This window comes from Lissotriton vulgaris, chromosome 4_1, assembly GCF_964263255.1.
Source record: "Lissotriton vulgaris chromosome 4_1, aLisVul1.2, whole genome shotgun sequence".
NCBI classification, from domain to species: Eukaryota; Metazoa; Chordata; class Amphibia; order Caudata; family Salamandridae; genus Lissotriton; species Lissotriton vulgaris.
In genome coordinates this window covers 520,891,631-520,917,031 of record NC_141691.1, presented here as the reverse complement: position 1 = coordinate 520,917,031, position 25,401 = coordinate 520,891,631, and the positions used below count along the sequence as shown (strand labels likewise).

Below are 25,401 nucleotides of genomic sequence, written 5' to 3'. Positions count from 1 at the left end.
AGAGCAATGAAGTGCCATCTACACAGAGCCCCTGCCTAGAGAAATACACCTCCTATGTCTTTTTCCACTATAGGGAGCAGGAGAAACTGATTGCTTCCTGGGCAACATGGGTCTGCCGCTAGAATTTGCAGATTTCTCCCCTTTTTTTGATTTACGCCTACAGGCTCTCCCTTCCCAGTGGAGCAGGATCTGCTGATGCAGGCCCGGCTGGCTCAAACGTGCAAAGGGTTCTCCACAGGCCTCTGGGAAAGAAATTGAGCAGAGTTTCCTGCCCCGCCTCCTCTCGCCTTCCGAACGGGCAATGCCCTGACGGGTCCCCCACAACCTATCCTGCCCATGCCCACACCCCTGTATATGAGGGTGACCCATGTCCCTCACCCTCCATGCTCGAATGGAAGGCCTGTGTGTCCTGAGGGGAGCACCAGACAGGCATCTCTCAGGCCAGGCAGACACCTGCAGTACCTGTTAAGCTCCAAAGCCTGTACATTCCCAAGATGCAACAGGTCACTATGCAAATCAGGCAGCCCTTGCCACACCCTCCCCGCCTCTGGCCTCTGCCGCTTTCCGTACGTGCAGCTCAGCTTTTTCTTACCCAGAGGCAGACTTCCGTTTTAGCAAACAGGTGGGTTGCAGTGGGTCCAGGACGCCATTTGGAGACAAAGCCTGCAGCCCAGCCAAAGGAGGACTACCTGCCACAGGCCATGGGGTCAGAAGCCTACAAAAGGAAGCGCGCCTCGGAATACAGGATCTCACTTGCTCAAGAGCCTTGCCTCCCACCATGGGAAGCAGCTCTAAAGGAACCTTGCGAAAATCATATTTTGAGCGATACTGCGTCATGCTAGGCAAATTGTGAGTCAGAAAAGCAACTTCATTTTGAGAAGCCCTGACCTACGGGAAGGAAAAGCTTTCAAGGTCAGAAGAGGGACTTTTCCCTGACCGGGAATCGAACCTGGGCCGCGGCAGTGAAAGCGCCGAATCCTAGCCACTAGACCACCAGGGAGTAGATGCTCTAGTGTGCCTGCCTTGCTCACCCCCTTATTGTGACTAAGCTAACTCCAATATAAAAATTAACGGTAAGGTCCGAGTGGGAGAAAGTTAGGTGTCACACAGTGTGTTTGTTATAAGCAATTACTTTTAACCTCCTGCAAAAGCCTTTTAACTCTGCAATCACCTCTTGCTGGACAGCTGGTGCTACAGCAGCAAGCATAAAAAGGGAGTTGAAGAAAGTAAATCCTTGGGTCTCACCAGGGTGGCCGAGTGGTTAAGGCGTTGGACTTAAGATCCAATGGACGTTTGTCCGCATGGGTTCGAGCCTCATTCCTGGTATGGGTTTTCAGCAGGTTTGTAGGAACGTGCAGATGCTTTTGAAAAGCATTTTCCTCCGCCCTCCTCGGCCTCCCACTGCCCCTCCCCAACGGTCCCCATTCAAGCCTCAGGTGTGGAGTCTGCTGCTACTCTTCTACCAGCATGGATGCTTCCCAGAGCAATGAAGTGCCATCTACACAGAGCCCCTGCCTAGAGAAATACACCTCCTATGTCTTTTTCCACTATAGGGAGCAGGAGAAACTGATTGCTTCCTGGGCAACATGGGTCTGCCGCTAGAATTTGCAGATTTCTCCCCTTTTTTTGATTTACGCCTACAGGCTCTCCCTTCCCAGTGGAGCAGGATCTGCTGATGCAGGCCCGGCTGGCTCAAACGTGCAAAGGGTTCTCCACAGGCCTCTGGGAAAGAAATTGAGCAGAGTTTCCTGCCCCGCCTCCTCTCGCCTTCCGAACGGGCTTCCAAACGGGCAATGCCCTGACGGGTCCCCCACAACCTATCCTGCCCATGCCCACACCCCTGTATATGAGGGTGACCCATGTCCCTCACCCTCCATGCTCGAATGGAAGGCCTGTGTGTCCTGAGGGGAGCACCAGACAGGCATCTCTCAGGCCAGGCAGACACCTGCAGTACCTGTTAAGCTCCAAAGCCTGTACATTCCCAAGATGCAACAGGTCACTATGCAAATCAGGCAGCCCTTGCCACACCCTCCCCGCCTCTGGCCTCTGCCGCTTTCCGTACGTGCAGCTCAGCTTTTTCTTACCCAGAGGCAGACTTCCGTTTTAGCAAACAGGTGGGTTGCAGTGGGTCCAGGACGCCATTTGGAGACAAAGCCTGCGGCCCAGTCAAAGGAGGACTACCTGCCACAGGCCATGGGGTCAGAAGCCTACAAAAGGAAGCGCGCCTCGGAATACAGGATCTCACTTGCTCAAGAGCCTTGCCTCCCACCATGGGAAGCAGCTCTAAAGGAACCTTGCGAAAATCATATTTTGAGCGATACTGCGTCATGCTAGGCAAATTGTGAGTCAGAAAAGCAACTTCATTTTGAGACGCCCTGACCTACGGGAAGGAAAAGCTTTCAAGGTCAGAAGAGGGACTTTTCCCTGACCGGGAATCGAACCCGGGCCGCGGCGGTGAGAGCGCCGAATCCTAACCACTAGACCACCAGGGAGCCCAGAGCCGTGCAGCAAAAGTTCATACACTGCTCTCCGAGTGACAAAGCTCATGGGGGCTGAAAACATATTTTATTCTACAGCAAATATGAATCGGAACTTAATCCTCATGATGCCACCAGACTGCCTGTCACTTCCAGGCACAGGCCATCCTCTCCCCCTTGCTACTGAACCGATGAATTCCTGCACAATCAGGATCCCCGGGAAAACACAAGAGGGACACCTAGTGGCTGCTGATGGCGCACAGACAGCTGGTACACCTTCTCTCACCTATCTCGTTATTCAGCTTGCTGGAAGAATACATTGCGCTTAAGCGATTCAAGAGTGCAAAGGAGAAGAGTGCTCCAAAGTAGATGTATGCATCACAGCAGGGTTTTCCAGCAATTTACCTTTCTGTTGAGCTGGTACTGCACTTCACGCCAACATAGAGCACCTGACTGGGTGGGGGACTGCGTGCGCACAAAGGTGGCTTAGGTCAATGGGGGCAAAGCAACCTGGGGCACAGGAGAACAAGCCCCATTCCTTCGCTTTCATCTATTGGGAGGGGTGCCTTTTTAAAGACCTTCTTTTAAAAAAGATACACAGACAAATTAAGCAATCTATGCTTTAGAGGGATCTTCCCTGACCGGGAATCGAACCCGGGCCGCGGCGGTGAAAGTGCCGAATTCTAGCCACTAGACCACCAGGGAGTAGATGCTCTAGTGTGCCTGCCTTGCTCACCCCCTTATTGTGACTAAGCTAACTCCAATATAAAAATTAACGGTAAAGTCCGAGTGGGAGAAAGTTAGGTGTCACACAGTGTGTTTGTTATAAGCAATTACTTTTAACCTCCTGCAAAAGCCTTTTAACTCTGCAATCACCTCTTGCTGGACAGCTGGTGCTACAGCAGCAAGCATAAAAAGGTAGTTGAAGAAAGTAAATCCTTGGGTCTCACCAGGGTGGCCGAGTGGTTAAGGCGTTGGACTTAAGATCCAATGGACGTTTGTCCGCATGGGTTCGAGCCCCATTCCTGGTATGGGTTTTCAGCAGGTTTGTAGGAACGTGCAGATGCTTTTGAAAAGCATTTTCCTCCGCCCTCCTCGGCCTCCCACTGCCCCTCCCCAACGGTCCCCATTCAAGCCTCAGGTGTGGAGTCTGCTGCTACTCTTCTACCAGCATGGATGCTTCCCAGAGCAATGAAGTGCCATCTACACAGAGCCCCTGCCTAGAGAAATACACCTCCTATGTCTTTTTCCACTATAGGGAGCAGGAGAAACTGATTGCTTCCTGGGCAACATGGGTCTGCCGCTAGAATTTGCAGATTTCTCCCCTTTTTTTGATTTACGCCTACAGGCTCCCCCTTCCCAGTGGAGCAGGATCTGCTGATGCAGGCCCGGCTGGCTCAAACGTGCAAAGGGTTCTCCACAGGCCTCTGGGAAAGAAATTGAGCAGAGTTTCCTGCCCCGCCTCCTCTCGCCTTCCGAACGGGCAATGCCCTGACGGGTCCCCCACAACCTATCCTGCCCATGCCCACACCCCTGTATATGAGGGTGACCCATGTCCCTCACCCTCCATGCTCGAATGGAAGGCCTGTGTGTCCTGAGGGGAGCACCAGACAGGCATCTCTCAGGCCAGGCAGACACCTGCAGTACCTGTTAAGCTCCAAAGCCTGTACATTCCCAAGATGCAACAGGTCACTATGCAAATCAGGCAGCCCTTGCCACACCCTCCCCGCCTCTGGCCTCTGCCGCTTTCCGTACGTGCAGCTCAGCTTTTTCTTACCCAGAGGCAGACTTCCGTTTTAGCAAACAGGTGGGTTGCAGTGGGTCCAGGACGCCATTTGGAGACAAAGCCTGCGGCCCAGTCAAAGGAGGACTACCTGCCACAGGCCATGGGGTCAGAAGCCTACAAAAGGAAGCGCGCCTCGGAATACAGGATCTCACTTGCTCAAGAGCCTTGCCTCCCACCATGGGAAGCAGCTCTAAAGGAACCTTGCGAAAATCATATTTTGAGCGATACTGCGTCATGCTAGGCAAATTGTGAGTCAGAAAAGCAACTTCATTTTGAGACGCCCTGACCTACGGGAAGGAAAAGCTTTCAAGGTCAGAAGAGGGACTTTTCCCTGACCGGGAATCGAACCCGGGCCGCGGCGGTGAGAGCGCCGAATCCTAACCACTAGACCACCAGGGAGCCCAGAGCCGTGCAGCAAAAGTTCATACACTGCTCTCCGAGTGACAAAGCTCATGGGGGCTGAAAACATATTTTATTCTACAGCAAATATGAATCGGAACTTAATCCTCATGATGCCACCAGACTGCCTGTCACTTCCAGGCACAGGCCATCCTCTCCCCCTTGCTACTGAACCGATGAATTCCTGCACAATCAGGATCCCCGGGAAAACACAAGAGGGACACCTAGTGGCTGCTGATGGCGCACAGACAGCTGGTACACCTTCTCTCACCTATCTCGTTATTCAGCTTGCTGGAAGAATACATTGCGCTTAAGCGATTCAAGAGTGCAAAGGAGAAGAGTGCTCCAAAGTAGATGTATGCATCACAGCAGGGTTTTCCAGCAATTTACCTTTCTGTTGAGCTGGTACTGCACTTCACGCCAACATAGAGCACCTGACTGGGTGGGGGACTGCGTGCGCACAAAGGTGGCTTAGGTCAATGGGGGCAAAGCAACCTGGGGCACAGGAGAACAAGCCCCATTCCTTCGCTTTCATCTATTGGGAGGGGTGCCTTTTTAAAGACCTTCTTTTAAAAAAGATACACAGACAAATTAAGCAATCTATGCTTTAGAGGGATCTTCCCTGACCGGGAATCGAACCCGGGCCGCGGCGGTGAAAGTGCCGAATTCTAGCCACTAGACCACCAGGGAGTAGATGCTCTAGTGTGCCTGCCTTGCTCACCCCCTTATTGTGACTAAGCTAACTCCAATATAAAAATTAACGGTAAAGTCCGAGTGGGAGAAAGTTAGGTGTCACACAGTGTGTTTGTTATAAGCAATTACTTTTAACCTCCTGCAAAAGCCTTTTAACTCTGCAATCACCTCTTGCTGGACAGCTGGTGCTACAGCAGCAAGCATAAAAAGGTAGTTGAAGAAAGTAAATCCTTGGGTCTCACCAGGGTGGCCGAGTGGTTAAGGCGTTGGACTTAAGATCCAATGGACGTTTGTCCGCATGGGTTCGAGCCCCATTCCTGGTATGGGTTTTCAGCAGGTTTGTAGGAACGTGCAGATGCTTTTGAAAAGCATTTTCCTCCGCCCTCCTCGGCCTCCCACTGCCCCTCCCCAACGGTCCCCATTCAAGCCTCAGGTGTGGAGTCTGCTGCTACTCTTCTACCAGCATGGATGCTTCCCAGAGCAATGAAGTGCCATCTACACAGAGCCCCTGCCTAGAGAAATACACCTCCTATGTCTTTTTCCACTATAGGGAGCAGGAGAAACTGATTGCTTCCTGGGCAACATGGGTCTGCCGCTAGAATTTGCAGATTTCTCCCCTTTTTTTGATTTACGCCTACAGGCTCCCCCTTCCCAGTGGAGCAGGATCTGCTGATGCAGGCCCGGCTGGCTCAAACGTGCAAAGGGTTCTCCACAGGCCTCTGGGAAAGAAATTGAGCAGAGTTTCCTGCCCCGCCTCCTCTCGCCTTCCGAACGGGCAATGCCCTGACGGGTCCCCCACAACCTATCCTGCCCATGCCCACACCCCTGTATATGAGGGTGACCCATGTCCCTCACCCTCCATGCTCGAATGGAAGGCCTGTGTGTCCTGAGGGGAGCACCAGACAGGCATCTCTCAGGCCAGGCAGACACCTGCAGTACCTGTTAAGCTCCAAAGCCTGTACATTCCCAAGATGCAACAGGTCACTATGCAAATCAGGCAGCCCTTGCCACACCCTCCCCGCCTCTGGCCTCTGCCGCTTTCCGTACGTGCAGCTCAGCTTTTTCTTACCCAGAGGCAGACTTCCGTTTTAGCAAACAGGTGGGTTGCAGTGGGTCCAGGACGCCATTTGGAGACAAAGCCTGCGGCCCAGTCAAAGGAGGACTACCTGCCACAGGCCATGGGGTCAGAAGCCTACAAAAGGAAGCGCGCCTCGGAATACAGGATCTCACTTGCTCAAGAGCCTTGCCTCCCACCATGGGAAGCAGCTCTAAAGGAACCTTGCGAAAATCATATTTTGAGCGATACTGCGTCATGCTAGGCAAATTGTGAGTCAGAAAAGCAACTTCATTTTGAGAAGCCCTGACCTACGGGAAGGAAAAGCTTTCACGGTCAGAAGAGGGACTTTTCCCTGACCGGGAATCGAACCCGGGCCGCGGCGGTGAGAGCGCCGAATCCTAACCACTAGACCACCAGGGAGCCCAGAGCCGTGCAGCAAAAGTTCATACACTGCTCTCCGAGTGACAAAGCTCATGGGGGCTGAAAACATATTTTATTCTACAGCAAATATGAATCGGAACTTAATCCTCATGATGCCACCAGACTGCCTGTCACTTCCAGGCACAGGCCATCCTCTCCCCCTTGCTACTGAACCGATGAATTCCTGCACAATCAGGATCCCCGGGAAAACACAAGAGGGACACCTAGTGGCTGCTGATGGCGCACAGACAGCTGGTACACCTTCTCTCACCTATCTCGTTATTCAGCTTGCTGGAAGAATACATTGCGCTTAAGCGATTCAAGAGTGCAAAGGAGAAGAGTGCTCCAAAGTAGATGTATGCATCACAGCAGGGTTTTCCAGCAATTTACCTTTCTGTTGAGCTGGTACTGCACTTCACGCCAACATAGAGCACCTGACTGGGTGGGGGACTGCGTGCGCACAAAGGTGGCTTAGGTCAATGGGGGCAAAGCAACCTGGGGCACAGGAGAACAAGCCCCATTCCTCCGCTTTCATCTATTGGGAGGGGTGCCTTTTTAAAGACCTTCTTTTAAAAAAGATACACAGACAAATTAAGCAATCTATGCTTTAGAGGGATCTTCCCTGACCGGGAATCGAACCCGGGCCGCGGCGGTGAAAGCGCCGAATCCTAGCCACTAGACCACCAGGGAGTAGATGCTCTAGTGTGCCTGCCTTGCTCACCCCCTTATTGTGACTAAGCTAACTCCAATATAAAAATTAGCGGTAAAGTCCGAGTGGGAGAAAGTTAGGTGTCACACAGTGTGTTTGTTATAAGCAATTACTTTTAACCTCCTGCAAAAGCCTTTTAACTCTGCAATCACCTCTTGCTGGACAGCTGGTGCTACAGCAGCAAGCATAAAAAGGGAGTTGAAGAAATTAAATCCTTGGGTCTCACCAGGGTGGCCGAGTGGTTAAGGCGTTGGACTTAAGATCCAATGGACGTTTGTCCGCATGGGTTCGAGCCCCATTCCTGGTATGGGTTTTCAGCAGGTTTGTAGGAACGTGCAGATGCTTTTGAAAAGCATTTTCCTCCGCCCTCCTCGGCCTCCCACTGCCCCTCCCCAACGGTCCCCATTCAAGCTTCAGGTGTGGAGTCTGCTGCTACTCTTCTACCAGCACGTATGCTTCCCAGAGCAATGAAGTGCCATCTACACAGAGCCCCTGCCTAGAGAAATACACCTCCTATGTCTTTTTCCACTATAGGGAGCAGGAGAAACTGATTGCTTCCTGGGCAACATGGGTCTGCCGCTAGAATTTGCAGATTTCTCCCCTTTTTTTGATTTACGCCTACAGGCTCTCCCTTCCCAGTGGAGCAGGATCTGCTGATGCAGGCCCGGCTGGCTCAAACGTGCAAAGGGTTCTCCACAGGCCTCTGGGAAAGAAATTGAGCAGAGTTTCCTGCCCCGCCTCCTCTCGCCTTCCGAACGGGCAATGCCCTGACGGGTCCCCCACAACCTATCCTGCCCATGCCCACACCCCTGTATATGAGGGTGACCCATGTCCCTCACCCTCCATGCTCGAATGGAAGGCCTGTGTGTCCTGAGGGGAGCACCAGACAGGCATCTCTCAGGCCAGGCAGACACCTGCAGTACCTGTTAAGCTCCAAAGCCTGTACATTCCCAAGATGCAACAGGTCACTATGCAAATCAGGCAGCCCTTGCCACACCCTCCCCGCCTCTGGCCTCTGCCGCTTTCCGTACGTGCAGCTCAGCTTTTTCTTACCCAGAGGCAGACTTCCGTTTTAGCAAACAGGTGGGTTGCAGTGGGTCCAGGACGCCATTTGGAGACAAAGCCTGCAGCCCAGCCAAAGGAGGACTACCTGCCACAGGCCATGGGGTCAGAAGCCTACAAAAGGAAGCGCGCCTCGGAATACAGGATCTCACTTGCTCAAGAGCCTTGCCTCCCACCATGGGAAGCAGCTCTAAAGGAACCTTGCGAAAATCATATTTTGAGCGATACTGCGTCATGCTAGGCAAATTGTGAGTCAGAAAAGCAACTTCATTTTGAGAAGCCCTGACCTACGGGAAGGAAAAGCTTTCAAGGTCAGAAGAGGGACTTTTCCCTGACCGGGAATCGAACCTGGGCCGCGGCAGTGAAAGCGCCGAATCCTAGCCACTAGACCACCAGGGAGTAGATGCTCTAGTGTGCCTGCCTTGCTCACCCCCTTATTGTGACTAAGCTAACTCCAATATAAAAATTAACGGTAAGGTCCGAGTGGGAGAAAGTTAGGTGTCACACAGTGTGTTTGTTATAAGCAATTACTTTTAACCTCCTGCAAAAGCCTTTTAACTCTGCAATCACCTCTTGCTGGACAGCTGGTGCTACAGCAGCAAGCATAAAAAGGGAGTTGAAGAAAGTAAATCCTTGGGTCTCACCAGGGTGGCCGAGTGGTTAAGGCGTTGGACTTAAGATCCAATGGACGTTTGTCCGCATGGGTTCGAGCCCCATTCCTGGTATGGGTTTTCAGCAGGTTTGTAGGAACGTGCAGATGCTTTTGAAAAGCATTTTCCTCCGCCCTCCTCGGCCTCCCACTGCCCCTCCCCAACGGTCCCCATTCAAGCCTCAGGTGTGGAGTCTGCTGCTACTCTTCTACCAGCATGGATGCTTCCCAGAGCAATGAAGTGCCATCTACACAGAGCCCCTGCCTAGAGAAATACACCTCCTATGTCTTTTTCCACTATAGGGAGCAGGAGAAACTGATTGCTTCCTGGGCAACATGGGTCTGCCGCTAGAATTTGCAGATTTCTCCCCTTTTTTTGATTTACGCCTACAGGCTCTCCCTTCCCAGTGGAGCAGGATCTGCTGATGCAGGCCCGGCTGGCTCAAACGTGCAAAGGGTTCTCCACAGGCCTCTGGGAAAGAAATTGAGCAGAGTTTCCAGCCCCGCCTCCTCTCGCCTTCCGAACGGGCTTCCAAACGGGCAATGCCCTGACGGGTCCCCCACAACCTATCCTGCCCATGCCCACACCCCTGTATATGAGGGTGACCCATGTCCCTCACCCTCCATGCTCGAATGGAAGGCCTGTGTGTCCTGAGGGGAGCACCAGACAGGCATCTCTCAGGCCAGGCAGACACCTGCAGTACCTGTTAAGCTCCAAAGCCTGTACATTCCCAAGATGCAACAGGTCACTATGCAAATCAGGCAGCCCTTGCCACACCCTCCCCGCCTCTGGCCTCTGCCGCTTTCCGTACGTGCAGCTCAGCTTTTTCTTACCCAGAGGCAGACTTCCGTTTTAGCAAACAGGTGGGTTGCAGTGGGTCCAGGACGCCATTTGGAGACAAAGCCTGCGGCCCAGTCAAAGGAGGACTACCTGCCACAGGCCATGGGGTCAGAAGCCTACAAAAGGAAGCGCGCCTCGGAATACAGGATCTCACTTGCTCAAGAGCCTTGCCTCCCACCATGGGAAGCAGCTCTAAAGGAACCTTGCGAAAATCATATTTTGAGCGATACTGCGTCATGCTAGGCAAATTGTGAGTCAGAAAAGCAACTTCATTTTGAGACGCCCTGACCTACGGGAAGGAAAAGCTTTCAAGGTCAGAAGAGGGACTTTTCCCTGACCGGGAATCGAACCCGGGCCGCGGCGGTGAGAGCGCCGAATCCTAACCACTAGACCACCAGGGAGCCCAGAGCCGTGCAGCAAAAGTTCATACACTGCTCTCCGAGTGACAAAGCTCATGGGGGCTGAAAACATATTTTATTCTACAGCAAATATGAATCGGAACTTAATCCTCATGATGCCACCAGACTGCCTGTCACTTCCAGGCACAGGCCATCCTCTCCCCCTTGCTACTGAACCGATGAATTCCTGCACAATCAGGATCCCCGGGAAAACACAAGAGGGACACCTAGTGGCTGCTGATGGCGCACAGACAGCTGGTACACCTTCTCTCACCTATCTCGTTATTCAGCTTGCTGGAAGAATACATTGCGCTTAAGCGATTCAAGAGTGCAAAGGAGAAGAGTGCTCCAAAGTAGATGTATGCATCACAGCAGGGTTTTCCAGCAATTTACCTTTCTGTTGAGCTGGTACTGCACTTCACGCCAACATAGAGCACCTGACTGGGTGGGGGACTGCGTGCGCACAAAGGTGGCTTAGGTCAATGGGGGCAAAGCAACCTGGGGCACAGGAGAACAAGCCCCATTCCTTCGCTTTCATCTATTGGGAGGGGTGCCTTTTTAAAGACCTTCTTTTAAAAAAGATACACAGACAAATTAAGCAATCTATGCTTTAGAGGGATCTTCCCTGACCGGGAATCGAACCCGGGCCGCGGCGGTGAAAGTGCCGAATTCTAGCCACTAGACCACCAGGGAGTAGATGCTCTAGTGTGCCTGCCTTGCTCACCCCCTTATTGTGACTAAGCTAACTCCAATATAAAAATTAACGGTAAAGTCCGAGTGGGAGAAAGTTAGGTGTCACACAGTGTGTTTGTTATAAGCAATTACTTTTAACCTCCTGCAAAAGCCTTTTAACTTTGCAATCACCTCTTGCTGGACAGCTGGTGCTACAGCAGCAAGCATAAAAAGGTAGTTGAAGAAAGTAAATCCTTGGGTCTCACCAGGGTGGCCGAGTGGTTAAGGCGTTGGACTTAAGATCCAATGGACGTTTGTCCGCATGGGTTCGAGCCCCATTCCTGGTATGGGTTTTCAGCAGGTTTGTAGGAACGTGCAGATGCTTTTGAAAAGCATTTTCCTCCGCCCTCCTCGGCCTCCCACTGCCCCTCCCCAACGGTCCCCATTCAAGCCTCAGGTGTGGAGTCTGCTGCTACTCTTCTACCAGCATGGATGCTTCCCAGAGCAATGAAGTGCCATCTACACAGAGCCCCTGCCTAGAGAAATACACCTCCTATGTCTTTTTCCACTATAGGGAGCAGGAGAAACTGATTGCTTCCTGGGCAACATGGGTCTGCCGCTAGAATTTGCAGATTTCTCCCCTTTTTTTGATTTACGCCTACAGGCTCCCCCTTCCCAGTGGAGCAGGATCTGCTGATGCAGGCCCGGCTGGCTCAAACGTGCAAAGGGTTCTCCACAGGCCTCTGGGAAAGAAATTGAGCAGAGTTTCCTGCCCCGCCTCCTCTCGCCTTCCGAACGGGCAATGCCCTGACGGGTCCCCCACAACCTATCCTGCCCATGCCCACACCCCTGTATATGAGGGTGACCCATGTCCCTCACCCTCCATGCTCGAATGGAAGGCCTGTGTGTCCTGAGGGGAGCACCAGACAGGCATCTCTCAGGCCAGGCAGACACCTGCAGTACCTGTTAAGCTCCAAAGCCTGTACATTCCCAAGATGCAACAGGTCACTATGCAAATCAGGCAGCCCTTGCCACACCCTCCCCGCCTCTGGCCTCTGCCGCTTTCCGTACGTGCAGCTCAGCTTTTTCTTACCCAGAGGCAGACTTCCGTTTTAGCAAACAGGTGGGTTGCAGTGGGTCCAGGACGCCATTTGGAGACAAAGCCTGCGGCCCAGTCAAAGGAGGACTACCTGCCACAGGCCATGGGGTCAGAAGCCTACAAAAGGAAGCGCGCCTCGGAATACAGGATCTCACTTGCTCAAGATCCTTGCCTCCCACCATGGGAAGCAGCTCTAAAGGAACCTTGCGAAAATCATATTTTGAGCGATACTGCGTCATGCTAGGCAAATTGTGAGTCAGAAAAGCAACTTCATTTTGAGAAGCCCTGACCTACGGGAAGGAAAAGCTTTCACGGTCAGAAGAGGGACTTTTCCCTGACCGGGAATCGAACCCGGGCCGCGGCGGTGAGAGCGCCGAATCCTAACCACTAGACCACCAGGGAGCCCAGAGCCGTGCAGCAAAAGTTCATACACTGCTCTCCGAGTGACAAAGCTCATGGGGGCTGAAAACATATTTTATTCTACAGCAAATATGAATCGGAACTTAATCCTCATGATGCCACCAGACTGCCTGTCACTTCCAGGCACAGGCCATCCTCTCCCCCTTGCTACTGAACCGATGAATTCCTGCACAATCAGGATCCCCGGGAAAACACAAGAGGGACACCTAGTGGCTGCTGATGGCGCACAGACAGCTGGTACACCTTCTCTCACCTATCTCGTTATTCAGCTTGCTGGAAGAATACATTGCGCTTAAGCGATTCAAGAGTGCAAAGGAGAAGAGTGCTCCAAAGTAGATGTATGCATCACAGCAGGGTTTTCCAGCAATTTACCTTTCTGTTGAGCTGGTACTGCACTTCACGCCAACATAGAGCACCTGACTGGGTGGGGGACTGCGTGCGCACAAAGGTGGCTTAGGTCAATGGGGGCAAAGCAACCTGGGGCACAGGAGAACAAGCCCCATTCCTCCGCTTTCATCTATTGGGAGGGGTGCCTTTTTAAAGACCTTCTTTTAAAAAAGATACACAGACAAATTAAGCAATCTATGCTTTAGAGGGATCTTCCCTGACCGGGAATCGAACCCGGGCCGCGGCGGTGAAAGCGCCGAATCCTAGCCACTAGACCACCAGGGAGTAGATGCTCTAGTGTGCCTGCCTTGCTCACCCCCTTATTGTGACTAAGCTAACTCCAATATAAAAATTAACGGTAAGGTCCGAGTGGGAGAAAGTTAGGTGTCACACAGTGTGTTTGTTATAAGCAATTACTTTTAACCTCCTGCAAAAGCCTTTTAACTCTGCAATCACCTCTTGCTGGACAGCTGGTGCTACAGCAGCAAGCATAAAAAGGGAGTTGAAGAAAGTAAATCCTTGGGTCTCACCAGGGTGGCCGAGTGGTTAAGGCGTTGGACTTAAGATCCAATGGACGTTTGTCCGCATGGGCTCGAGCCCCATTCCTGGTATGGGTTTTCAGCAGGTTTGTAGGAACGTGCAGATGCTTTTGAAAAGCATTTTCCTCCGCCCTCCTCGGCCTCCCACTGCCCCTCCCCAACGGTCCCCATTCAAGCCTCAGGTGTGGAGTCTGCTGCTACTCTTCCACCAGCATGGATGCTTCCCAGAGCAATGAAGTGCCATCTACACAGAGCCCCTGCCTAGAGAAATACACCTCCTATGTCTTTTTCCACTATAGGGAGTAGGAGAAACTGATTGCTTCCTGGGCAACATGGGTCTGCCGCTAGAATTTGCAGATTTCTCCCCTTTTTTTGATTTACGCCTACAGGCTCTCCCTTCCCAGTGGAGCAGGATCTGCTGATGCAGGCCCGGCTGGCTCAAACGTGCAAAGGGTTCTCCACAGGCCTCTGGGAAAGAAATTGAGCAGAGTTTCCTGCCCCGCCTCCTCTCGCCTCCTGAACGGGCAATGCCCTGACGGGTCCCCCACAACCTATCCTGCCCATGCCCACACCCCTGTATATGAGGGTGACCCATGCCCCTCACCCTCCATGCTCGAATGGAAGGCCTGTGTGTCCTGAGGGGAGCACCAGACAGGCATCTCTCAGGCCAGGCAGACACCTGCAGTACCTGTTAAGCTCCAAAGCCTGTACATTCCCAAGATGCAACAGGTCACTATGCAAATCAGGCAGCCCTTGCCACACCCTCCCCGCCTCTGGCCTCTGCCGCTTTCCGTACGTGCAGCTCAGCTTTTTCTTACCCAGAGGCAGACTTCCGTTTTAGCAAACAGGTGGGTTGCAGTGGGTCCAGGACGCCATTTGGAGACAAAGCCTGCGGCCCAGTCAAAGGAGGACTACCTGCCACAGGCCATGGGGTCAGAAGCCTACAAAAGGAAGCGCGCCTCGGAATACAGGATCTCACTTGCTCAAGAGCCTTGCCTCCCACCATGGGAAGCAGCTCTAAAGGAACCTTGCGAAAATCATATTTTGAGCGATACTGCGTCATGCTAGGCAAATTGTGAGTCAGAAAAGCAACTTCATTTTGAGACGCCCTGACCTACGGGAAGGAAAAGCTTTCAAGGTCAGAAGAGGGACTTTTCCCTGACCGGGAATCGAACCCGGGCTGCGGCGGTGAGAGCGCCGAATCCTAACCACTAGACCACCAGGGAGCCCAGAGCTGTGCAGCAAAAGTTCATACACTGCTCTCCGAGTGACAAAGCTCATGGGGGCTGAAAACATATTTTATTCTACAGCAAATATGAATCGGAACTTAATCCTCATGATGCCACCAGACTGCCTGTCACTTCCAGGCACAGGCCATCCTCTCCCCCTTGCTACTGAACCGATGAATTCCTGCACAATCAGGATCCCCGGGAAAACCCAAGAGGGACACCTAGTGGCTGCTGATGGCGCACAGACAGCTGGTACACCTTCTCTCACCTATCTCGTTATTCAGCTTGCTGGAAGAATACATTGCGCTTAAGCGATTCAAGAGTGCAAAGGAGAAGAGTGCTCCAAAGTAGATGTATGCATCACAGCAGGGTTTTCCAGCAATTTACCTTTCTGTTGAGCTGGTACTGCACTTCACGCCAACATAGAGCACCTGACTGGGTGGGGGACTGCGTGCGCACAAAGGTGGCTTAGGTCAATGGGGGCAAAGCAACCTGGGGCACAGGAGAACAAGCCCCATTCCTCCGCTTTCATCTATTGGGAGGGGTGCCTTTTTAAAGACCTTCTTTTAAAAAAGATACACAGACAAATTAAGCAATCTATGCTTTAGAGGGATCTTCCCTGACCGGGAATCGAACCCGGGCCGCGGCGGTGAAAGCGCCGAATCCTAGCCACTAGACCACCAGGGAGTAGATGCTCTAGCGTGCCTGCCTTGCTCACCCCCTTATTGTGACTAAGCTAACTCCAATATAAAAATTAACGGTAAAGTCCGAGTGGGAGAAAGTTAGGTGTCACACAGTGTGTTTGTTATAAGCAATTACTTTTAACCTCCTGCAAAAGCCTTTTAACTCTGCAATCACCTCTTGCTGGACAGCTGGTGCTACAGCAGCAAGCATAAAAAGGTAGTTGAAGAAAGTAAATCCTTGGGTCTCACCAGGGTGGCCGAGTGGTTAAGGCGTTGGACTTAAGATCCAATGGACGTTTGTCCGCATGGGTTCGAGCCCCATTCCTGGTATGGGTTTTCAGCAGGTTTGTAGGAACGTGCAGATGCTTTTGAAAAGCATTTTCCTCCGCCCTCCTGGGCCTCCCACTGCCCCTCCCCAACGGTCCCCATTCAAGCCTCAGGTGTGGAGTCTGCTGCTACTCTTCTACCAGCATGGATGCTTCCCAGAGCAATGAAGTGCCATCTACACAGAGCCCCTGCCTAGAGAAATACACCTCCTATGTCTTTTTCCACTATAGGGAGCAGGAGAAACTGATTGCTTCCTGGGCAACATGGGTCTGCCACTAGAATTTGCAGATTTCTCCCCTTTTTTTGATTTACGCCTACAGGCTCTCCCTTCCCAGTGGAGCAGGATCTGCTGATGCAGGCCCGGCTGGCTCAAACGTGCAAAGGGTTCTCCACAGGCCTCTGGGAAAGAAATTGAGCAGAGTTTCCTGCCCCGCCTCCTCTCGCCTTCCGAACGGGCTTCCAAACGGGCAATGCCCTGACGGGTCCCCCACAACCTATCCTGCCCATGGTGCACAGACAGCTGGTACACCTTCTCTCACCTATCTCGTTATTCAGCTTGCTGGAAGAATACATTGCGCTTAAGCTGTATATGAGGGTGACCCATGTCCCTCACCCTCCATGCTCGAATGGAAGGCCTGTGTGTCCTGAGGGGAGCACCAGACAGGCATCTCTCAGGCCAGGCAGACACCTGCAGTACCTGTTAAGCTCCAAAGCCTGTACATTCCCAAGATGCAACAGGTCACTATGCAAATCAGGCAGCCCTTGCCACACCCTCCCCGCCTCTGGCCTCTGCCGCTTTCCGTACGTGCAGCTCAGCTTTTTCTTACCCAGAGGCAGACTTCCGTTTTAGCAAACAGGTGGGTTGCAGTGGGTCCAGGACGCCATTTGGAGACAAAGCCTGCGGCCCAGTCAAAGGAGGACTACCTGCCACAGGCCATGGGGTCAGAAGCCTACAAAAGGAAGCGCGCCTCGGAATACAGGATCTCACTTGCTCAAGATCCTTGCCTCCCACCATGGGAAGCAGCTCTAAAGGAACCTTGCGAAAATCATATTTTGAGCGATACTGCGTCATGCTAGGCAAATTGTGAGTCAGAAAAGCAACTTCATTTTGAGAAGCCCTGACCTACGGGAAGGAAAAGCTTTCAAGGTCAGAAGAGGGACTTTTCCCTGACCGGGAATCGAACCCGGGCCGCGGCGGTGAGAGCGCCGAATCCTAACCACTAGACCACCAGGGAGCCCAGAGCCGTGCAGCAAAAGTTCATACACTGCTCTCCGAGTGACAAAGCTCATGGGGGCTGAAAACATATTTTATTCTACAGCAAATATGAATCGGAACTTAATCCTCATGATGCCACCAGACTGCCTGTCACTTCCAGGCACAGGCCATCCTCTCCCCCTTGCTACTGAACCGATGAATTCCTGCACAATCAGGATCCCCGGGAAAACACAAGAGGGACACCTAGTGGCTGCTGATGGCGCACAGACAGCTGGTACACCTTCTCTCATCTATCTCGTTATTCAGCTTGCTGGAAGAATACATTGCGCTTAAGCGATTCAAGAGTGCAAAGGAGAAGAGTGCTCCAAAGTAGATGTATGCATCACAGCAGGGTTTTCCAGCAATTTACCTTTCTGTTGAGCTGGTACTGCACTTCACGCCAACATAGAGCACCTGACTGGGTGGGGGACTGCGTGCGCACAAAGGTGGCTTAGGTCAATGGGGGCAAAGCAACCTGGGGCACAGGAGAACAAGCCCCATTCCTCCGCTTTCATCTATTGGGAGGGGTGCCTTTTTAAAGACCTTCTTTTAAAAAAGATACACAGACAAATTAAGCAATCTATGCTTTAGAGGGATCTTCCCTGACCGGGAATCGAACCCGGGCCGCGGCGGTGAAAGCGCCGAATCCTAGCCACTAGACCACCAGGGAGTAGATGCTCTAGTGTGCCTGCCTTGCTCACCCCCTTATTGTGACTAAGCTAACTCCAATATAAAAATTAACGGTAAGGTCCGAGTGGGAGAAAGTTAGGTGTCACACAGTGTGTTTGTTATAAGCAATTACTTTTAACCTCCTGCAAAAGCCTTTTAACTCTGCAATCACCTCTTGCTGGACAGCTGGTGCTACAGCAGCAAGCATAAAAAGGGAGTTGAAGAAAGTAAATCCTTGGGTCTCACCAGGGTGGCCGAGTGGTTAAGGCGTTGGACTTAAGATCCAATGGACGTTTGTCCGCATGGGTTCGAGCCCCATTCCTGGTATGGGTTTTCAGCAGGTTTGTAGGAACGTGCAGATGCTTTTGAAAAGCATTTTCCTCCGCCCTCCTCGGCCTCCCACTGCCCCTCCCCAACGGTCCCCATTCAAGCCTCAGGTGTGGAGTCTGCTGCTACTCTTCTACCAGCATGGATGCTTCCCAGAGCAATGAAGTGCCATCTACACAGAGCCCCTGCCTAGAGAAATACACCTCCTATGTCTTTTTCCACTATAGGGAGCAGGAGAAACTGATTGCTTCCTGGGCAACATGGGTCTGCCGCTAGAATTTGCAGATTTCTCCCCTTTTTTTGATTTACGCCTACAGGCTCCCCCTTCCCAGTGGAGCAGGATCTGCTGATGCAGGCCCGGCTGGCTCAAACGTGCAAAGGGTTCTCCACAGGCCTCTGGGAAAGAAATTGAGCAGAGTTTCCTGCCCCGCCTCCTCTCGCCTTCCGAACGGGCAATGCCCTGACGGGTCCCCCACAACCTATCCTGCCCATGCCCACACCCCTGTATATGAGGGTGACCCATGTCCCTCACCCTCCATGCTCGAATGGAAGGCCTGTGTGTCCTGAGGGGAGCACCAGACAGGCATCTCTCAGGCCAGGCAGACACCTGCAGTACCTGTTAAGCTCCAAAGCCTGTACATTCCCAAGATGCAACAGGTCACTATGCAAATCAGGCAGCCCTTGCCACACCCTCCCCGCCTCTGGCCTCTGCCGCTTTCCGTACGTGCAGCTCAGCTTTTTCTTACCCAGAGGCAGACTTCCGTTTTAGCAAACAGGTGGGTTGCAGTGGGTCCAGGACGCCATTTGGAGACAAAGCCTGCGGCCCAGTCAAAGGAGGACTACCTGCCACAGGCCATGGGGTCAGAAGCCTACAAAAGGAAGCGCGCCTCGGAATACAGGATCTCACTTGCTCAAGATCCTTGCCTCCCACCATGGGAAGCAGCTCTAAAGGAACCTTGCGAAAATCATATTTTGAGCGATACTGCGTCATGCTAGGCAAATTGTGAGTCAGAAAAGCAACTTCATTTTGAGACGCCCTGACCTACGGGAAGGAAAAGCTTTCAAGGTCAGAAGAGGGACTTTTCCCTGACCGGGAATCGAACCCGGGCCGCGGCGGTGAGAGCGCCGAATCCTAACCACTAGACCACCAGGGAGCCCAGAGCCGTGCAGCAAAAGTTCATACACTGCTCTCCGAGTGACAAAGCTCATGGGGGCTGAAAACATATTTTATTCTACAGCAAATATGAATCGGAACTTAATCCTCATGATGCCACCAGACTGCCTGTCACTTCCAGGCACAGGCCATCCTCTCCCCCTTGCTACTGAACCGATGAATTCCTGCACAATCAGGATCCCCGGGAAAACACAAGAGGGACACCTAGTGGCTGCTGATGGCGCACAGACAGCTGGTACACCTTCTCTCATCTATCTCGTTATTCAGCTTGCTGGAAGAATACATTGCGCTTAAGCGATTCAAGAGTGCAAAGGAGAAGAGTGCTCCAAAGTAGATGTATGCATCACAGCAGGGTTTTCCAGCAATTTACCTTTCTGTTGAGCTGGTACTGCACTTCACGCCAACATAGAGCACCTGACTGGGTGGGGGACTGCGTGCGCACAAAGGTGGCTTAGGTCAATGGGGGCAAAGCAACCTGGGGCACAGGAGAACAAGCCCCATTCCTCCGCTTTCATCTATTGGGAGGGGTGCCTTTTTAAAGACCTTCTTTTAAAAAAGATACACAGACAAATTAAGCAATCTATGCTTTAGAGGGATCTTCCCTGACCGGGAATCGAACCCGGGCCGCGGCGGTGAAAGCGCCGAATCCTAGCCACTAGACCACCAGGGAGTAGATGCTCTAGTGTGCCTGCCTTGCTCACCCCCTTATTGTGACTAAGCTAACTCCAATATAAAAATTAACGGTAAGGTCCGAGTGGGAGAAAGTTAGGTGTCACACAGTGTGTTTGTTATAAGCAATTACTTTTAACCTCCTGCAAAAGCCTTTTAACTCTGCAATCACCTCTTGCTGGACAGCTGGTGCTACAGCAGCAAGCATAAAAAGGGAGTTGAAGAAAGTAAATCCTTGGGTCTCACCAGGGTGGCCGAGTGGTTAAGGCGTTGGACTTAAGATCCAATGGACGTTTGTCCGCATGGGTTCGAGCCCCATTCCTGGTATGGGTTTTCAGCAGGTTTGTAGGAACGTGCAGATGCTTTTGAAAAGCATTTTCCTCCGCCCTCCTCGGCCTCCCACTGCCCCTCCCCAACGGTCCCCATTCAAGCCTCAGGTGTGGAGTCTGCTGCTACTCTTCTACCAGCATGGATGCTTCCCAGAGCAATGAAGTGCCATCTACACAGAGCCCCTGCCTAGAGAAATACACCTCCTATGTCTTTTTCCACTATAGGGAGCAGGAGAAACTGATTGCTTCCTGGGCAACATGGGTCTGCCGCTAGAATTTGCAGATTTCTCCCCTTTTTTTGATTTACGCCTACAGGCTCCCCCTTCCCAGTGGAGCAGGATCTGCTGATGCAGGCCCGGCTGGCTCAAACGTGCAAAGGGTTCTCCACAGGCCTCTGGGAAAGAAATTGAGCAGAGTTTCCTGCCCCGCCTCCTCTCGCCTTCCGAACGGGCAATGCCCTGACGGGTCCCCCACAACCTATCCTGCCCATGCCCACACCCCTGTATATGAGGGTGACCCATGTCCCTCACCCTCCATGCTCGAATGGAAGGCCTGTGTGTCCTGAGGGGAGCACCAGACAGGCATCTCTCAGGCCAGGCAGACACCTGCAGTACCTGTTAAGCTCCAAAGCCTGTACATTCCCAAGATGCAACAGGTCACTATGCAAATCAGGCAGCCCTTGCCACACCCTCCCCGCCTCTGGCCTCTGCCGCTTTCCGTACGTGCAGCTCAGCTTTTTCTTACCCAGAGGCAGACTTCCGTTTTAGCAAACAGGTGGGTTGCAGTGGGTCCAGGACGCCATTTGGAGACAAAGCCTGCGGCCCAGTCAAAGGAGGACTACCTGCCACAGGCCATGGGGTCAGAAGCCTACAAAAGGAAGCGCGCCTCGGAATACAGGATCTCACTTGCTCAAGAGCCTTGCCTCCCACCATGGGAAGCAGCTCTAAAGGAACCTTGCGAAAATCATATTTTGAGCGATACTGCGTCATGCTAGGCAAATTGTGAGTCAGAAAAGCAACTTCATTTTGAGAAGCCCTGACCTACGGGAAGGAAAAGCTTTCACGGTCAGAAGAGGGACTTTTCCCTGACCGGGAATCGAACCCGGGCCGCGGCGGTGAGAGCGCCGAATCCTAACCACTAGACCACCAGGGAGCCCAGAGCCGTGCAGCAAAAGTTCATACACTGCTCTCCGAGTGACAAAGCTCATGGGGGCTGAAAACATATTTTATTCTACAGCAAATATGAATCGGAACTTAATCCTCATGATGCCACCAGACTGCCTGTCACTTCCAGGCACAGGCCATCCTCTCCCCCTTGCTACTGAACCGATGAATTCCTGCACAATCAGGATCCCCGGGAAAACACAAGAGGGACACCTAGTGGCTGCTGATGGCGCACAGACAGCTGGTACACCTTCTCTCACCTATCTCGTTATTCAGCTTGCTGGAAGAATACATTGCGCTTAAGCGATTCAAGAGTGCAAAGGAGAAGAGTGCTCCAAAGTAGATGTATGCATCACAGCAGGGTTTTCCAGCAATTTACCTTTCTGTTGAGCTGGTACTGCACTTCACGCCAACATAGAGCACCTGACTGGGTGGGGGACTGCGTGCGCACAAAGGTGGCTTAGGTCAATGGGGGCAAAGCAACCTGGGGCACAGGAGAACAAGCCCCATTCCTCCGCTTTCATCTATTGGGAGGGGTGCCTTTTTAAAGACCTTCTTTTAAAAAAGATACACAGACAAATTAAGCAATCTATGCTTTAGAGGGATCTTCCCTGACCGGGAATCGAACCCGGGCTGCGGCGGTGAAAGCGCCGAATCCTAGCCACTAGACCACCAGGGAGTAGATGCTCTAGCGTGCCTGCCTTGCTCACCCCCTTATTGTGACTAAGCTAACTCCAATATAAAAATTAACGGTAAAGTCCGAGTGGGAGAAAGTTAGGTGTCACACAGTGTGTTTGTTATAAGCAATTACTTTTAACCTCCTGCAAAAGCCTTTTAACTCTGCAATCACCTCTTGCTGGACAGCTGGTGCTACAGCAGCAAGCATAAAAAGGTAGTTGAAGAAAGTAAATCCTTGGGTCTCACCAGGGTGGCCGAGTGGTTAAGGCGTTGGACTTAAGATCCAATGGACGTTTGTCCGCATGGGTTCGAGCCCCATTCCTGGTATGGGTTTTCAGCAGGTTTGTAGGAACGTGCAGATGCTTTTGAAAAGCATTTTCCTCCGCCCTCCTGGGCCTCCCACTGCCCCTCCCCAACGGTCCCCATTCAAGCCTCAGGTGTGGAGTCTGCTGCTACTCTTCTACCAGCATGGATGCTTCCCAGAGCAATGAAGTGCCATCTACACAGAGCCCCTGCCTAGAGAAATACACCTCCTATGTCTTTTTCCACTATAGGGAGCAGGAGAAACTGATTGCTTCCTGGGCAACATGGGTCTGCCACTAGAATTTGCAGATTTCTCCCCTTTTTTTGATTTACGCCTACAGGCTCTCCCTTCCCAGTGGAGCAGGATCTGCTGATGCAGGCCCGGCTGGCTCAAACGTGCAAAGGGTTCTCCACAGGCCTCTGGGAAAGAAATTGAGCAGAGTTTCCTGCCCCGCCTCCTCTCGCCTTCCGAACGGGCTTCCAAACGGGCAATGCCCTGACGGGTCCCCCACAACCTATCCTGCCCATGGCGCACAGACAGCTGGTACACCTTCTCTCACCTATCTCGTTATTCAGCTTGCTGGAAGAATACATTGCGCTTAAGCTGTATATGAGGGTGACCCATGTCCCTCACCCTCCATGCTCGAATGGAAGGCCTGTGTGTCCTGAGGGGAGCACCAGACAGGCATCTCTCAGGCCAGGCAGACACCTGCAGTACCTGTTAAGCTCCAAAGCCTGTACATTCCCAAGATGCAACAGGTCACTATGCAAATCAGGCAGCCCTTGCCACACCCTCCCCGCCTCTGGCCTCTGCCGCTTTCCGTACGTGCAGCTCAGCTTTTTCTTACCCAGAGGCAGACTTCCGTTTTAGCAAACAGGTGGGTTGCAGTGGGTCCAGGACGCCATTTGGAGACAAAGCCTGCGGCCCAGTCAAAGGAGGACTACCTGCCACAGGCCATGGGGTCAGAAGCCTACAAAAGGAAGCGCGCCTCGGAATACAGGATCTCACTTGCTCAAGATCCTTGCCTCCCACCATGGGAAGCAGCTCTAAAGGAACCTTGCGAAAATCATATTTTGAGCGATACTGCGTCATGCTAGGCAAATTGTGAGTCAGAAAAGCAACTTCATTTTGAGAAGCCCTGACCTACGGGAAGGAAAAGCTTTCAAGGTCAGAAGAGGGACTTTTCCCTGACCGGGAATCGAACCCGGGCCGCGGCGGTGAGAGCGCCGAATCCTAACCACTAGACCACCAGGGAGCCCAGAGCCGTGCAGCAAAAGTTCATACACTGCTCTCCGAGTGACAAAGCTCATGGGGGCTGAAAACATATTTTATTCTACAGCAAATATGAATCGGAACTTAATCCTCATGATGCCACCAGACTGCCTGTCACTTCCAGGCACAGGCCATCCTCTCCCCCTTGCTACTGAACCGATGAATTCCTGCACAATCAGGATCCCCGGGAAAACACAAGAGGGACACCTAGTGGCTGCTGATGGCGCACAGACAGCTGGTACACCTTCTCTCACCTATCTCGTTATTCAGCTTGCTGGAAGAATACATTGCGCTTAAGCGATTCAAGAGTGCAAAGGAGAAGAGTGCTCCAAAGTAGATGTATGCATCACAGCAGGGTTTTCCAGCAATTTACCTTTCTGTTGAGCTGGTACTGCACTTCACGCCAACATAGAGCACCTGACTGGGTGGGGGACTGCGTGCGCACAAAGGTGGCTTAGGTCAATGGGGGCAAAGCAACCTGGGGCACAGGAGAACAAGCCCCATTCCTCCGCTTTCATCTATTGGGAGGGGTGCCTTTTTAAAGACCTTCTTTTAAAAAAGATACACAGACAAATTAAGCAATCTATGCTTTAGAGGGATCTTCCCTGACCGGGAATCGAACCCGGGCCGCGGCGGTGAAAGCGCCGAATCCTAGCCACTAGACCACCAGGGAGTAGATGCTCTAGTGTGCCTGCCTTGCTCACCCCCTTATTGTGACTAAGCTAACTCCAATATAAAAATTAACGGTAAGGTCCGAGTGGGAGAAAGTTAGGTGTCACACAGTGTGTTTGTTATAAGCAATTACTTTTAACCTCCTGCAAAAGCCTTTTAACTCTGCAATCACCTCTTGCTGGACAGCTGGTGCTACAGCAGCAAGCATAAAAAGGGAGTTGAAGAAAGTAAATCCTTGGGTCTCACCAGGGTGGCCGAGTGGTTAAGGCGTTGGACTTAAGATCCAATGGACGTTTGTCCGCATGGGTTCGAGCCCCATTCCTGGTATGGGTTTTCAGCAGGTTTGTAGGAACGTGCAGATGCTTTTGAAAAGCATTTTCCTCCGCCCTCCTCGGCCTCCCACTGCCCCTCCCCAACGGTCCCCATTCAAGCCTCAGGTGTGGAGTCTGCTGCTACTCTTCTACCAGCATGGATGCTTCCCAGAGCAATGAAGTGCCATCTACACAGAGCCCCTGCCTAGAGAAATACACCTCCTATGTCTTTTTCCACTATAGGGAGCAGGAGAAACTGATTGCTTCCTGGGCAACATGGGTCTGCCGCTAGAATTTGCAGATTTCTCCCCTTTTTTTGATTTACGCCTACAGGCTCCCCCTTCCCAGTGGAGCAGGATCTGCTGATGCAGGCCCGGCTGGCTCAAACGTGCAAAGGGTTCTCCACAGGCCTCTGGGAAAGAAATTGAGCAGAGTTTCCTGCCCCGCCTCCTCTCGCCTTCCGAACGGGCAATGCCCTGACGGGTCCCCCACAACCTATCCTGCCCATGCCCACACCCCTGTATATGAGGGTGACCCATGTCCCTCACCCTCCATGCTCGAATGGAAGGCCTGTGTGTCCTGAGGGGAGCACCAGACAGGCATCTCTCAGGCCAGGCAGACACCTGCAGTACCTGTTAAGCTCCAAAGCCTGTACATTCCCAAGATGCAACAGGTCACTATGCAAATCAGGCAGCCCTTGCCACACCCTCCCCGCCTCTGGCCTCTGCCGC

General features: G+C 52.4%; 34 non-coding genes across 34 annotated transcripts; 12 read left to right on the top strand and 22 right to left on the bottom strand.

Annotated features, from left to right (window-relative positions):
* Positions 1-928: 928 nt before the first annotated feature.
* On the bottom strand, positions 929-1,000 carry TRNAE-UUC (transfer RNA glutamic acid (anticodon UUC)). Its single transcript has one exon. It is a non-coding gene; the product is annotated as a tRNA-Glu (tRNA).
* A 243-nt stretch (positions 1,001-1,243) lies between these two features.
* Positions 1,244-1,326, top strand: TRNAL-UAA (transfer RNA leucine (anticodon UAA)). The gene has a single exon. It is a non-coding gene; the product is annotated as a tRNA-Leu (tRNA).
* Positions 1,327-2,420: 1,094 nt separating this feature from the next.
* TRNAE-CUC (transfer RNA glutamic acid (anticodon CUC)) lies at positions 2,421-2,492 on the bottom strand. The gene has a single exon. It is a non-coding gene; the product is annotated as a tRNA-Glu (tRNA).
* Positions 2,493-3,110: 618 nt separating this feature from the next.
* On the bottom strand, positions 3,111-3,182 carry TRNAE-UUC (transfer RNA glutamic acid (anticodon UUC)). The gene has a single exon. It is a non-coding gene; the product is annotated as a tRNA-Glu (tRNA).
* Positions 3,183-3,425: 243 nt separating this feature from the next.
* On the top strand, positions 3,426-3,508 carry TRNAL-UAA (transfer RNA leucine (anticodon UAA)). Its single transcript has one exon. It is a non-coding gene; the product is annotated as a tRNA-Leu (tRNA).
* A 1,082-nt stretch (positions 3,509-4,590) lies between these two features.
* TRNAE-CUC (transfer RNA glutamic acid (anticodon CUC)) lies at positions 4,591-4,662 on the bottom strand. The gene has a single exon. It is a non-coding gene; the product is annotated as a tRNA-Glu (tRNA).
* Positions 4,663-5,280: 618 nt separating this feature from the next.
* On the bottom strand, positions 5,281-5,352 carry TRNAE-UUC (transfer RNA glutamic acid (anticodon UUC)). The gene has a single exon. It is a non-coding gene; the product is annotated as a tRNA-Glu (tRNA).
* Positions 5,353-5,595: 243 nt separating this feature from the next.
* Positions 5,596-5,678, top strand: TRNAL-UAA (transfer RNA leucine (anticodon UAA)). Its single transcript has one exon. It is a non-coding gene; the product is annotated as a tRNA-Leu (tRNA).
* A 1,082-nt stretch (positions 5,679-6,760) lies between these two features.
* Positions 6,761-6,832, bottom strand: TRNAE-CUC (transfer RNA glutamic acid (anticodon CUC)). The gene has a single exon. It is a non-coding gene; the product is annotated as a tRNA-Glu (tRNA).
* A 618-nt stretch (positions 6,833-7,450) lies between these two features.
* Positions 7,451-7,522, bottom strand: TRNAE-UUC (transfer RNA glutamic acid (anticodon UUC)). The gene has a single exon. It is a non-coding gene; the product is annotated as a tRNA-Glu (tRNA).
* A 243-nt stretch (positions 7,523-7,765) lies between these two features.
* On the top strand, positions 7,766-7,848 carry TRNAL-UAA (transfer RNA leucine (anticodon UAA)). The gene has a single exon. It is a non-coding gene; the product is annotated as a tRNA-Leu (tRNA).
* A 1,082-nt stretch (positions 7,849-8,930) lies between these two features.
* Positions 8,931-9,002, bottom strand: TRNAE-UUC (transfer RNA glutamic acid (anticodon UUC)). Its single transcript has one exon. It is a non-coding gene; the product is annotated as a tRNA-Glu (tRNA).
* A 243-nt stretch (positions 9,003-9,245) lies between these two features.
* Positions 9,246-9,328, top strand: TRNAL-UAA (transfer RNA leucine (anticodon UAA)). The gene has a single exon. It is a non-coding gene; the product is annotated as a tRNA-Leu (tRNA).
* A 1,094-nt stretch (positions 9,329-10,422) lies between these two features.
* On the bottom strand, positions 10,423-10,494 carry TRNAE-CUC (transfer RNA glutamic acid (anticodon CUC)). The gene has a single exon. It is a non-coding gene; the product is annotated as a tRNA-Glu (tRNA).
* A 618-nt stretch (positions 10,495-11,112) lies between these two features.
* Positions 11,113-11,184, bottom strand: TRNAE-UUC (transfer RNA glutamic acid (anticodon UUC)). Its single transcript has one exon. It is a non-coding gene; the product is annotated as a tRNA-Glu (tRNA).
* A 243-nt stretch (positions 11,185-11,427) lies between these two features.
* On the top strand, positions 11,428-11,510 carry TRNAL-UAA (transfer RNA leucine (anticodon UAA)). Its single transcript has one exon. It is a non-coding gene; the product is annotated as a tRNA-Leu (tRNA).
* Positions 11,511-12,592: 1,082 nt separating this feature from the next.
* TRNAE-CUC (transfer RNA glutamic acid (anticodon CUC)) lies at positions 12,593-12,664 on the bottom strand. The gene has a single exon. It is a non-coding gene; the product is annotated as a tRNA-Glu (tRNA).
* Positions 12,665-13,282: 618 nt separating this feature from the next.
* TRNAE-UUC (transfer RNA glutamic acid (anticodon UUC)) lies at positions 13,283-13,354 on the bottom strand. The gene has a single exon. It is a non-coding gene; the product is annotated as a tRNA-Glu (tRNA).
* Positions 13,355-13,597: 243 nt separating this feature from the next.
* TRNAL-UAA (transfer RNA leucine (anticodon UAA)) lies at positions 13,598-13,680 on the top strand. The gene has a single exon. It is a non-coding gene; the product is annotated as a tRNA-Leu (tRNA).
* A 1,082-nt stretch (positions 13,681-14,762) lies between these two features.
* On the bottom strand, positions 14,763-14,834 carry TRNAE-CUC (transfer RNA glutamic acid (anticodon CUC)). Its single transcript has one exon. It is a non-coding gene; the product is annotated as a tRNA-Glu (tRNA).
* A 618-nt stretch (positions 14,835-15,452) lies between these two features.
* TRNAE-UUC (transfer RNA glutamic acid (anticodon UUC)) lies at positions 15,453-15,524 on the bottom strand. Its single transcript has one exon. It is a non-coding gene; the product is annotated as a tRNA-Glu (tRNA).
* A 243-nt stretch (positions 15,525-15,767) lies between these two features.
* On the top strand, positions 15,768-15,850 carry TRNAL-UAA (transfer RNA leucine (anticodon UAA)). Its single transcript has one exon. It is a non-coding gene; the product is annotated as a tRNA-Leu (tRNA).
* A 1,160-nt stretch (positions 15,851-17,010) lies between these two features.
* Positions 17,011-17,082, bottom strand: TRNAE-CUC (transfer RNA glutamic acid (anticodon CUC)). The gene has a single exon. It is a non-coding gene; the product is annotated as a tRNA-Glu (tRNA).
* Positions 17,083-17,700: 618 nt separating this feature from the next.
* On the bottom strand, positions 17,701-17,772 carry TRNAE-UUC (transfer RNA glutamic acid (anticodon UUC)). Its single transcript has one exon. It is a non-coding gene; the product is annotated as a tRNA-Glu (tRNA).
* A 243-nt stretch (positions 17,773-18,015) lies between these two features.
* On the top strand, positions 18,016-18,098 carry TRNAL-UAA (transfer RNA leucine (anticodon UAA)). The gene has a single exon. It is a non-coding gene; the product is annotated as a tRNA-Leu (tRNA).
* A 1,082-nt stretch (positions 18,099-19,180) lies between these two features.
* On the bottom strand, positions 19,181-19,252 carry TRNAE-CUC (transfer RNA glutamic acid (anticodon CUC)). The gene has a single exon. It is a non-coding gene; the product is annotated as a tRNA-Glu (tRNA).
* Positions 19,253-19,870: 618 nt separating this feature from the next.
* On the bottom strand, positions 19,871-19,942 carry TRNAE-UUC (transfer RNA glutamic acid (anticodon UUC)). The gene has a single exon. It is a non-coding gene; the product is annotated as a tRNA-Glu (tRNA).
* A 243-nt stretch (positions 19,943-20,185) lies between these two features.
* Positions 20,186-20,268, top strand: TRNAL-UAA (transfer RNA leucine (anticodon UAA)). The gene has a single exon. It is a non-coding gene; the product is annotated as a tRNA-Leu (tRNA).
* A 1,082-nt stretch (positions 20,269-21,350) lies between these two features.
* Positions 21,351-21,422, bottom strand: TRNAE-CUC (transfer RNA glutamic acid (anticodon CUC)). Its single transcript has one exon. It is a non-coding gene; the product is annotated as a tRNA-Glu (tRNA).
* Positions 21,423-22,040: 618 nt separating this feature from the next.
* Positions 22,041-22,112, bottom strand: TRNAE-UUC (transfer RNA glutamic acid (anticodon UUC)). Its single transcript has one exon. It is a non-coding gene; the product is annotated as a tRNA-Glu (tRNA).
* Positions 22,113-22,355: 243 nt separating this feature from the next.
* Positions 22,356-22,438, top strand: TRNAL-UAA (transfer RNA leucine (anticodon UAA)). Its single transcript has one exon. It is a non-coding gene; the product is annotated as a tRNA-Leu (tRNA).
* A 1,160-nt stretch (positions 22,439-23,598) lies between these two features.
* On the bottom strand, positions 23,599-23,670 carry TRNAE-CUC (transfer RNA glutamic acid (anticodon CUC)). The gene has a single exon. It is a non-coding gene; the product is annotated as a tRNA-Glu (tRNA).
* Positions 23,671-24,288: 618 nt separating this feature from the next.
* Positions 24,289-24,360, bottom strand: TRNAE-UUC (transfer RNA glutamic acid (anticodon UUC)). Its single transcript has one exon. It is a non-coding gene; the product is annotated as a tRNA-Glu (tRNA).
* Positions 24,361-24,603: 243 nt separating this feature from the next.
* On the top strand, positions 24,604-24,686 carry TRNAL-UAA (transfer RNA leucine (anticodon UAA)). The gene has a single exon. It is a non-coding gene; the product is annotated as a tRNA-Leu (tRNA).
* The last annotated feature ends 715 nt before the right edge of the window (positions 24,687-25,401 follow it).